Source organism: Hordeum vulgare, chromosome 4H (genome assembly GCF_904849725.1).
Source record: "Hordeum vulgare subsp. vulgare chromosome 4H, MorexV3_pseudomolecules_assembly, whole genome shotgun sequence".
Taxonomy (NCBI): Eukaryota; Viridiplantae; Streptophyta; class Magnoliopsida; order Poales; family Poaceae; genus Hordeum; species Hordeum vulgare.
In genome coordinates, this window is record NC_058521.1 from 147,386,248 (window position 1) to 147,397,771 (window position 11,524).

An 11,524-nucleotide genomic window follows, 5' to 3' on the forward strand; every position below is an offset into this window, starting at 1 on the left:
TACTTATCGAGAAAGGCTACAATTTATCCCCTATACTTGTGGGTTATCAAGACCTTTTTCTGGCGCCGTTGCCGGGGAGCAATAGCGTGGGGTGAATATTCTCGTGTGTGCTTGTTTTCTTTATCACTAAGTAGATTTATTTGTTGTTCTAAGTTGTTCTCTATCTTTATTTATGGATATGGAACACGAAATACCAAAAAAATTAGGTTTATTTGCTACTCATGGAGATGGGGAACCTCCTAAAACCCCTGGTGCTCGTTATGTGGAAAATGTTACGCACTTCTTTAATAATCCTGAGAAAACCCCATTCAATTATATAACGGGATACACGTTGGATCAAGGTGAATACTTTAGGGATTATCGCTTGACTCAAAAAGGGAAACTATTATGGGATCAAATTCATATGCTGAAATGGTATGCTTGGGAGCTATGCTTGAGATATGATATTACTTGTTGCTCTATGATGAAGGCTAAACACCTTCCCTTCTCTTGTAAATTTAATGCTAATGAAACCTTGGCTTCTTATGCTATTGGTATATATGATTACTATGATGTGGAACAAATAGAAGAGTTTGTTGCTTTTATGGGTGCTTATGAAATTGAAGCTCTATTTAAAGGGTGTGATGATAATGATGATGTTGTTTACCGATTTGGAAATTTGGTTATGATTCGTTATTGTATACACTAATTATGAATATAATTCCCATATTTATCGATTTATGGAGAAATTCTACGCTGCCCAAGAAGAGACTAATATTTTGCAGGAAACTGTGGAAGAAGAAAATGCTGAAATTGTGAGCTCATTAGATGAAAAATATCATGTGGAGAGCGAAGAACAAAAGGAGGAAGAGCGGACTAGCTACCCGTGCCCACCTTCTAATGAGAATAACTCTTCAACTCATACATTGTTTAATTTCCCTTCGTTCTTACCGAAGGATCAATGTTATGTTGATTGCTATGATCCCTTCGATTCGTTTGAAATATCCATTTTTGATGAACTTGATGCTTGCTATGCTTGTGGCCATGATGCCAATATGAATGATGCTTATGAAGATGAACTTGCTATAGTTCCTTATGTTAAACATGAAATTGCTGCTATCGCACCCACTTATGATAGTCCTATTATCTTTTTAAACTCTCCCAACTACACTAGGGAGAGGGGAACTAGGGATTACATAGATGGGTTGCCTTCTACTTTTACACATGATGATTTTGATGAATATAATATGCATGTGCTTGCTCCTCCTACTTGCAATTATTATGAGAGGGGAACTACATCTCTACCTCTCTACGTTTCCAATACGATAAAATTGCAAGAAACCGCTTATGCTATGTATTGGCCTTTACTTGATGTGCATGAATTGTTCTTTTATGTCATGCCAATGCATAGGAAGAGAGTTAGACTTCATCATTGCATGATATATGTTACCTTGTGCTCACTATTAAATTACAAATCATTGTTAATTAAAATTGGCTTCGATATACCTTGGGATCCGGGTGGATCCATTACTTGAGCACTTTATGCCTAGCTTAATGGCTTCAAAGAAAGTGCTGCCTGGGACACAACCCGGAAATTTTGGAGAGTCATTTATTTCTGTTGAGTTCTTTTATATAGTTTAAAAAAATATATATAGAGGGGAACTTAAAACTTTTTCAAAAAGAGAAGCGATTGAAAGGTAATGCATTGCGGAAGTGAGGGTCGACCTTGAACACCTGTGTTCATGCTCATGGAAACAATGTAGAATTTTTCATGGAAGTTTCTCGCAAAAATAATTATCCCCTTGTACAATTCCATTGTATTATAAAAATAATGTGCCAAGTAAAGCCTTTATGATAAGTTTGGGTGATAGTTGTTTGATCATGCTGAAAAAGATAGAAACTTTGCACTCACGAAATTATTTCATATTTCTATACAGAGAGTGCTACTGAGTTGATTATTTTTGCTGCTGATTGATATACAAATTGCAATAATTATCAAAATTTGTTCAGAATTTTTGGAGTATCCGAAGTATGTTATGTGTTCAGATTACTACAGGCTGTTCTGTTTTTGACAGATTCTGTTTTCTATGCATTGTTCTCTTATTTTGATGAATCTATGGGTAGTATCGGGGGGTATGAACCATGGTGAAGTTGGAGTATGGTATATATAATGCTAATGTGAATTTGGAATGAGTTCACAACAGTACTTAAAGTGGTGATTTACTTTATCATACTAATGGATCTCACGAAGGTTTTGTTGAGTTTTGTGTGATTGCAGTTTTCAAGTTTTGGTAGAGACCACGATGGATGAAGGAATAAGGAGACGCAAGAGCCTAAGCTTGGGGATGCCCGAGGCACCCCAAGGTAATATTCAAGGAAAACTCAAGCGTCTAAGCTTGGGTATGCCCCGGAAGACATCCCCTCTTTCGTCTACAATCTTTCGGTAATTTTAGTCGGAGCTATATTTTTATTCGTCACATGATATGTGCAAATGCTTGGAGCGTCTTTTGTGTTTATTTTTCCTTTTTCTTTTATGCACCATGCTGGTATGAGATAGTCCTTGGTTGATATACAGAATGTTCTTTGCACTTCACTTATATCTTTTGAGTATGGCTTTATAGAATGCTTCATGTGCTTCACTTATATCATTTGAAGTTTGGATTGCCTGTTTCCCTACATATAGAAAACTACCATTTGTAGAATGCTATTCTGCTTCACTTATATTTTCTAGAGCGGGGCATGTTGGGTAACGTCGCATGGGAAACAAAAAATTTCCTACGCGCACGAAGACCTATCATGGTGATGTCCATCTACGAGAGGGGATTTCCTATCTACGTACCCTTGTAGATCGCACAGCAGAAGCGTTAGTGAACGCGGTTGATGTAGTGGAACGTCCTCACGTCCCTCGACCCGCCCCGCGAACCGTCCCATGAACCGTCCCGCGATCCGTTCCACGATCTAGTGCCTAACGAACGGCACCTCCGCGTTCAGCACACGTACAGCTCGACGATGATCTCGGCCTTCTTGATCTAGCAAGAGAGACGGAGAGGTAGATGAGTTCTCCGGCAGCGTGACGGTGCTCCAGAGCTTGGTGGTGATCTGATCTCGGCAGGGCTCCGCCCGAGCTCCGCAAAAACGCGATCTAGAGGTAAAACCGTGGAGGTATGTGGTCGGGCTGCCTTTTAAAAGTTCTCTCAAATCAGCCCTAATTGCTCCATACATATAGGAGGAGGGAGGGGAGGCTTGCCTTGAGGCTCAAGGAGCCCCAAGGGCTGCACCACCAAGGGAGGAGGAGTCCTCCTCCAATCCTATTCCAACTAGGATTGGAAAGTGGAGTCCTTCTCTCCTTTCCCACCTCCTTTTTTTTCTTTCTCTTTGATTTTCTATCCTTGGCGCATAGGGCCTTCTTGGGCTGTCCCACCAGCCCACCAAGGACTGGTGCGCCACCCCCAAGGCCTATGCGCTTCCCCGGGGTGGGTTGCCCCCCCCAAGTGAACACCCGGAACCCGTTCGTCATTCCCGGTACATTCCCGGTAACTCCGAAAACCTTCCGGTAATCAAATGAGGTCATCCTATATATCAATCTTCATTTCCGGACTATTCCGGAAACCCTCATGACGTCCGTGATATCATCCGGGACTCCGAACAACATTCGGTAACCAACCATATAACTCAAATACACATAAAACAACGTCGAACCTTAAGTGTGCAGACCCTGCGGGTTCGAGAACTATGCAGACATGACCCGAGTGTCTCCTCGGTCAATATCCAATAGCGGGACATGGATGCCCATATTGGATCCCACATATTCTACGAAGATCTTATCATTTGAACCTCAGTGCCAAGGATTCATATAATCCCGTATGTCATTCCTTTTGTCCTTCGGTATGTTACTTGCCCGAGTTTCGATCGTCAGCATCCGCATACCTATTTCAATCTCGTTTACCGGCAAGTCTCTTTACTCGTTCCGTAATACAAGATCCCGCAACTTACACTAAGTCACATTGCTTGCAAGGCTTGTGTGTGATGTTGTATTACCGAGTGGCCGCCGAGATACCTCTCCGTCACACGGAGTGACAAATCCCAGTCTCAATCCATACTAACTCAACGAACACCTTCGGATATACCTGTAGAGCATCTTTATAGTCACCCAGTTACGTTGCGACGTTTGATACACACAAAGCATTCCTCTGGTGTAAGTGAGTTATACGATCTCATAGTCATAGGAACAAATACTTGACACGCAGAAAACAGTAGCAACAAAATGACACGATCAACATGCTACGTCTATTAGTTTGGGTCTAGTCCATCACGTGATTCTCCTAATGACGTGATCCAGTTATCAAGCAACAACACTTTGTACATAATCAGAAGACCCTGACTATCTTTGATCAATTGTCTAGCCAACTAGAGGCTTGCTAGGGACAGTGTTTTGTCTATGTATCCACACATGTATATAAGTCTTCATTCAATACAATTACAACATGGATAATAAAAGATTATCTTGATACAGGAATTATAATAATAACTATATTTATTATTGCCTCTAGGGCATAATTCCAACAGTCTCCCACTTGCACTAGAGTCAATAATCTAGCCCTGACATCATCATGCGAATTACATTGTAATAAATCTAACACCCATACAGTTCTGGTGTTGATCATGCTTTGCCCGTGAAAGAGGTTTAGTCAGCGGCTCTGCTACATTCAGATCCGTGTGCACTTTGCATATATTTACGTCCTCCCCTTCGATGTAGTCGTGGATGAGGTTTAAGCGTCGTTTGATGTGTCTGGTCTTCTTGTGAAACCGTGGTTCCTTTGCTAAGGCAATGGCACCCGTGTTGTCACGGAACAAGGTTATTGGATTCATTGCGCTTGGCACCACTCCAAGATCCGTCATGAAATGCTTCATCCAGACACCCTCCTTAGCCGCCTCCGAGGCAGCCATGTACTCCGCTTCACATGTAGAATCTACTACGACGCTTTGCTTGGAACTGCACCAGCTTACCGCACCCCCATTAAGAATAAATACGTATCCGGTCTGTGACTTAGAGTCGTTTGGATCTGTGTCAAAGCTTGCATCGACATAACCGTTTACGGCGAGCTCTTCGTCACCTCCATACACGAGAAACATCTCCTTAGTCCTTTTCAGGTACTTCAGGATATTCTTGACCGCCGTCTAGTGATCCACTCCTGGATTACTCTGGAACCTGCCTGCCATACTTATGGCCAGGCTAATGTCCAGTCTAGTGCACGGCATTGCATACATGATAGATCCTATGGCTGAAGAATAGGGGACGGTGCTCATATGCTCACTATCTTTATCAGTTGCTGGGCACTGAGTCTTACTCAATCTCGTACCTTGTAAACCGGGCAAGAACCCTTTCTTGGACTGTTCCATTTTGAACCTCTTCAAAACTTTATCAAGGTATGTGCTTTGTGAAAGTCCTATCAGGCGTTTCGATCTATCCCTGTAGATCTTAATGCCTAGAATGTAAGCAGCTTCTCCTAGGTCCTTCATAGAGAAACTTTTATTCAAGTAATCCTTTATGCTCTCCAAAAACTCTACGTTTTTCCCAATCAGCAATATGTCATCCACAAATGATATTAGAAACGCCACAGAGCTCCCACTCACTTTCTTGTAAATACAAGATTCTCCAATCACTTGTTTAAACCCAAATGCCTTGATCACCTCATCAAAGCATTTGTTCAAACTCCGAGATGCTTGCACCAGTCCATAAATGGATCGCTGGAGCTTGCATACCTTGTTAGCATTCTTAGGATCGACAAAACATTCGGGTTGCATCATATACAACTCTTCCTTAAGGAAACCGTTAAGGAACGCCGTTTTGACATCCATCTGCCAGATTTCATAATCGAAAAATGCAGCTATTGCTAACATGATTCTGACGGACTTAAGCATCGCTACGGGTGAGAATGTCTCATCGTAGTCAACTCCTTGAACTTGTGAAAAACCCTTTGCCACAAGTCGAGATTTATAAACGGTCACATTGCCGTCAGCGTCCGTCTTCTTCTTAAAGATCCATTTGTTCTAAATAGCCTTGCGGCCCTCACGTAGTACTTCAAAAGTCCACACTTTGTTTTCATACATGGATCCTATCTCGGACTTCATGGCCTCCAGCCATTTGTTGGAATCTGGGCCCACCATTGCTTCCTTATAATTTGCAGGTTCATTGTTGTCTAACAACATGATTGACAAAACGGGATTATCGTACCACTCTAGAGCAGCACGTGGTCTCGTCGACCTGCTTGGTTCGATAGGAATTTGAACCGGAGTTTCATGATCATCATCATTAACTTCCTCCTCAAACGGCGTCGCAACGACAGGGGTTTCCCCTTGCCCTGCGCCACCATCCAGAGGGATGAGAGGTTCAACAACCTCATCATGTTCTATCTTCCTCCCACTCAATTCTCTCGAGACAAAACTCCTTCTCGAGAAAAGCTCTTTTTTTAGCAAAAAACACTTTGCCCTCGGATTTGAGATAGAAGGTGTACCCAACTGTCTCTTTTGGGTAACCTATGAAGATGCACATTTCCGCTTTGGGTTCCAGCTTTTCAGGCTGAAGCTTTTTGACATAAGCATCCCATCCCCAAACTTTAAGAAACGACAACTTTGGCCTTTTGCCATACCACAGTTCGTATGGTGTCGTCTCAACGTATTTCGATGGTGCCCTATTTAAAGTGAATGCAGCTGTGTCTAATGCATAACCCCAAAACGATAACGACGAATCGGTAAGAGACATCATAGATCGCACCATCTCTAATAAATTACGATTACGACGTTCGGACACACCATTACGCTGCGGTGTTCCAGGCGGTGTCAACTGTGAAATAATTACACATTGTCTTAAGTGAGCACCAAACTCGAAACTCAGATATTCACCACCATGATCAGACCGTAGGAACTTGATCTTCTTGTTACGATGATTTTCAACTTCACTCTGAAATTGCTTGAACTTTTTCAAATGTTTCAGACTTGTGCTTCATTAAGTAGACATAACCATATCTACTCAAATCGTCAGTGAAGGTGAGAAAATAACGATATCCTCCGCGTGCCTCTACGCTCATCGGACCGCACACATCGGTATGTATGATTTCCAACAAGTCACTGGCACGCTCCATTGTTCCGGAGAACGGTGTTTTAGTCATCTTGCCCATGAGGCATGGTTCGCACGTGTCAAGTGAATCAAAGTCAAGTGACTCCAAAAGTCCATCAGCATGGAGTTTCTTCATGCGCTTTCCACCAATATGACCTAAGCGATAGTGCCACAAAAATATGGTGCTATCATTGTTAACTCTAACTCTTTTGGTCTCAATGTTATGTATATGTGTATTATCACTATCAAGATTCAATATGAACAATCCTCTCACATTGGGTGCATGACCATAAAAGATGTTACTCATAGAAATAGAACAACCATTATTCTCTGACTTAAAAGAGTAACCGTCTCGCAATAAACAAGATCCAGATATAATGTTCATGCTCAACGCAGGCACTATATAACAATTACTCAAGTTCATAACTAATCCTGATGGTAACTGAAGTGAAACTGTGCCGACGGCGATTGCATCAACCTTGGAACCATTTCCTACGCGCATCGTCACTTCATCTTTCGCCAGCCTTCGCCTATTCCGCAGTTCCTGTTTCGAGTTGCAAATATGAGCAACTAAACCGGTATCGAATACCGAGGCACTACTACAAGAGCTGGTTAAGTACACATCAATAACAGGTATATCAAATATACCTGATTTTTCTTTGGCCGCCTTCTTATCAGCTAGATACTTGGGGCAGTTGCGCTTCCAGTGACCCATAACCTTGCAATAGTAGCACTCTGTTTCAGGCTTAGGTCCAGCTTTGGGTTTCTTCGTTGGATTGGCAATAGGCTCGCCGCTCTTCTTTGAATTTCCCTTCTTGCCTTTGCCGTTTCTCTTGAAACCAGTGGTCTTATTCACCATCAACACTTGATGTTCTTTACGGAGTTCAGACTCTGCGACTTTCAGCATCGCAAACAACTCGCCGGGTGACTTGTTCATCCCTTGCATGTTGTAGTTCAACACAAAGCCATTATAGCTTGGCGGCAGTGATTGAAGAATTCTGTCAGTGATAGCCTCTTGCGGGACTTCAATCCCCAGCTCAGCTAGACGGTTTGAGTACCCAAACATTTTGAGCACATGTTCACTGACATACGAATTCTCCTCCATCTTGCAAGCATAGAATTTATCGGAGGTCTCATACCTCTCGATCTGGGCGTTCTTCTGAAAGATAAACTTGAAATCCTGGAACATCTCATATGCTCCATGACGCTCAAAGCGACGATGAAGTCCCGGTTCTAAGCCATACAAGACTGCATATTGAACTACTGAGTAGTCCTCCTTACGTGTTAACCAAGCATTCTTAGCATCCTGGTCAGCCGTAGCGGGTGGTTCATCTCCTAGCGCAGCATTAAGGACATAATCCTTCTTCCCAGCTTGTAGGATCAACTTAAGATTACGAGCCCAGTCTACAAAGTTGCTTCCATCATCTTTCAACTTAGCTTTCTCTAGGAACGTATTAAAATTCAGGGTGACTGTCGCGTGAGCCATGATCTACAACACAAATATATTCAAAGTGGACTTAGACTATGTTGAAGATAATTAGAGTTTAACTTAATCAAATTACTTGCTAAACTCCCACTCAAAAAGTACATCTCTCTAGTCATTTTAGTGGTTCATGAGCCACTTACACTAACTCAAGTCCGATCATCACGTGAGTTGAGTATAGTTTCATTGGTAAGCATCCCTATGCTAATCATATCGTCTATATGATTCATGATCGACCTTTCGGTCTCATGTGTTCCGAGGCCATGTCTGCACATGCTAGGCTCGTCAAGCTTAACTCGAGTGTTCCGCGTGTGCAACTGTTTTGCACCCGTTGTATGTGAACGTTGAGTCTATCACACCCGATCATCACGTGGTGTCTCGAAATGACAAACTGTAGCAACGGTGCACAGTCGGGAGAACACAATTTCGTGTTCAAATTTTAGTGAGAGATCACCTCATAATGCTACCGTCGTTCTATGCAAACTAAGGTGCATAAAAGGATTAACATCACATGCAATTCATAAGTGACATGATATGGCCATCATCACGTGCTCCTTGATCACCATCACCAAAGCACCGGCACGATCTTCTTGTCATCGGCGCCACACGATGATCTCCATCAACGTGTCGCCATCGGGGTTGTCGTGCTACTCATGCTATTACTACTAAAGCTACATCCCAGCAAAATAGTAAACGCATCTGCAAGCACAAACGTTAGTTTAAAGACAACCCTATGGCTCCTGCCGGTTGCCGTACCATCGACGTGCAAGTCGATATTATCTATTACAACATGATCATCTCATACATCCAATATATCACATCACATCGTTGGCCATATCACATCACAAGCATACCCTGCAAAAACAAGTTAGACGTCCTCAAATTTTGTTGTTGCATGTTTTACGTGGTGACCAAGGGTATCTAGTAGGATCGCATCTTACTTACGCAAACACCACAACGGAGATATATGAATTTCTATTTAACCTTATACAAGGACCTCCTCGGTCAAATCCGATTCAACTAAAGTTGGAGAAACCGACACTTGTGAGTCGTCTTTGAGCAAGGGGGTTACTCGTAGCGATGAAACCAGTCTCTCGTAAGCGTACGAGTAATGTCAGTCCAAGCCGCTTCAATCCAACAATACCGCGGAATCAAGAAACGACTAAGGAGGGAAGCAAAACGCACATCACCGCCCACAAAACTTTTGTGTTCTACTCGAGAAGACATCTACGCATGAACCTAGCTCATGATGCCACTGTCGGGGAACATCGCATGGGAAACAAAAATTTTCCTACGCGCACGAAGACCTATCATGGTGATGTCCATCTACGAGAGGGGATTTCCGATCTACGTACCCTTGTAGATCGCACAGCAGAAGCGTTAGTGAACGCGGTTGATGTAGTGGAACATCCTCACGTCCCTCGATCCGCCCCGCGAACCGTCCCACGAACCGTCCCGCGATCCGTCCCACGATCTAGTGCCTAACGGACGGCACCTCCGCGTTCAGCACACGTACAGCTCGACGATGATCTCGGCTTTCTTGATCCAGCAAGAGAGACGGAGAGGTAGATGAGTTCTCCGGCAGCGTGACGGCGCTCCGGAGGTTGGTGGTGATCTGATCTCGGCAGGGCTCCGCCCGAGCTCCGCAGAAACGCGATTTAGAGGTAAAACGGTGGAGGTATGTGGTCGGGCTGCCTTTTAAAAGTTCTCTCAAATCAGCCCTAATTGCTCCATATATATAGGAGGAGGGAGGGGAGGCTTGGCTTGAGGCTCAAGGATCCCCAAGGGCTGCGCCACCAACGGAGGAGGAGTCCTCCTCCAATCCTTGTCCAACTAGGATTGGAAAGTGGAGTCCTTCTCTCCTTTCCCACCTCCTTTTTTTCTTTCTCTTTGATTTTCTATCCTTGGCGCATAGGGCCTTCTTGGGCTGTCCCACCAGACCACCAAGGGCTGGTGCGCCACCCCCAAGGCCTATGGGCTTCCCCGGGGTGGGTTCCCCCCCCCCCGGTGAACACACGGAACCCATTCGTCATTCCCGGTACATTCCCGGTAACTCCGAAAACCTTCCGGTAATCAAATGAGGTCATCCTATATATCAATCTTCGTTTCCGGACCATTCCGGAAACCCTCGTGACGTCTGTGATCTCATCCAGGACTCCGAACAACATTCGGTAACCAACCATATAACTGAAATACGCATAAAACAACGTCGAACCTTAAGTGTGCAGACCCTGCGTGTTCCAGAACTATGCAGACATGACCCGAGTGACTCCTCGGTCAATATCCAATAGCGGGACCTGGATGCCCATATTGGATCCCACATATTCTACGAAGATCTTATCGTTTGAACCTCAGTGCCAAGGATTCATATAATCCCGTATGTCATTCCCTTTGTCCTTCGGTACGTTACTTGCCCGAGATTCGATCGTCAGTATCCGCATACCTATTTCAATCTCGTTTACCGGCAAGTCTCTTTACTCGTTCTGTAATACAAGATCCTACAACTTACACTAAGTCACATTGCTTGCAAGGCTTGTGTGTGATGTTGTATTACCGAGTGGGCCCCGAGATACCTCTCCGTCACACGGAGTGACAAATCCCAGTCTCGATCCATACTAACTCAACGAACACCTTCAGATATACCTGTAGAGCATCTTTATAGTCACCCAGTTATGTTGCAACGTTTGATGCACACAAAGCATTCCTCCGGTGTCAGTGAGTTATATGATATCATGGTCATAGGAACAAATACTTGACACGCAGAAAACAGTAGCAACAAAATGACACGATCAACATGCTACGTCTATTAGTTTGGGTCTAGTCCATCACGTGATTCTCCTAATGACGTGATCCAGTTATCAAGCAACAACACTTTGTACATAATCAGAAGACCCTGACTATCTTTGATCAACTGGCTAGCCAACTAGAGGCTTGCTAGGGACAGT